Below are 1,251 nucleotides of genomic sequence, written 5' to 3'. Positions count from 1 at the left end.
AGTGAAAAAATAAAGAGAAAATGATACAACATATAACATTTATTGTCTCCTTTAACTCGATATGAGAAAATAATATAACTTAGGGGGGCAACAAATATGTTGAATATACTTCCTTAAAACCGATGCCGAGGAAAACATAAAATATGACATATGATCTGTTGTTGATATTACCTAAAAAAACCTTTATGAGAATTTGTAAAGTGAACTCATGAAGGAAAAAGTGTATATGATGCTTTGAACAGGAACAATTCAGGAAGATACCTCCTCATTCTTACAAATCCCAAAGCCGTCACATACTAGTTCCATAAACATATTTCTGGAGTGAACAGATGAACGAGATGTCACATGATTTGACTTGTAAGCTGGTCAATATTGTAACCTGTTTGCACTCGAGGAACTCAATTACACAAACAATACTCCCTCCATTTCCTTATACAAGGCCACAAACTCAAACTACAGGTACCAAGGTAAAATCTATTGACTGCTTTGCATGCCAACATTTTTTTGTTAACCGGGATATTAATATGTTTGCATGCATGCAAGGAAGGAATGAGAAGAAACTAGCACAATGTCATTATGACTACATGCATGCAAGTATTAAACAAGTTGGTAGTACGAGGAAACATCATTAATTTTTGTCTCGATTACTGTTAGTGGCCTTGTATAGATGCAAAATGTATTTTTCATAGTGGCCTTGTATAATAAGGGAATAAAAGGAGTACTATTTTTGAGATAATGGTTGGTGGATGTAGTCACTAAGGTCTGTTTAGAAGACTTTCATGGGATGACTACCATCCCTAGTAGGAACACAAAGCTTGTCTACGACCTGGCATAGTGGGGATCTGATCGATGTATCCAATGATATTGTTGCACAGATTTCACTAAAACTCAAAAATTAGGACAAGATGTTAGATGCCTTGAAGATATCAAAAGATATTATTGAGTCCCTACCAATTGTGTTTGCTTGATCCAATACACTGTATGGAACTTCTGGTCCCAATATCTTATTTTCATCATCCCATGGTCCAAATGAATCTTTCTCTACATCTAGAGAATGAACTGCCCTGAGAATTATTTTCCTAGTTCCCTTTGTTTGCTTCGAATCTTTTCTTTGAAGTCTTCAGAACAAAGGATGCGTCAGTTGTGGGAGAGGGAGGGGGAAACACCGCGTCTCTTCACTGAAATAACTTCTTGACGATTGGGACAATGAAAGATTTCCCCCTTAATTAAACATGTTTAATTAATTTGAAC

This window comes from Triticum urartu, chromosome 4 (genome assembly GCF_003073215.2).
Source record: "Triticum urartu cultivar G1812 chromosome 4, Tu2.1, whole genome shotgun sequence".
NCBI lineage: Eukaryota > Viridiplantae > Streptophyta > Magnoliopsida > Poales > Poaceae > Triticum > Triticum urartu.
The sequence above is the reverse complement of the archived record's forward strand: the minus strand, read 5'-3'. Positions refer to the sequence as shown.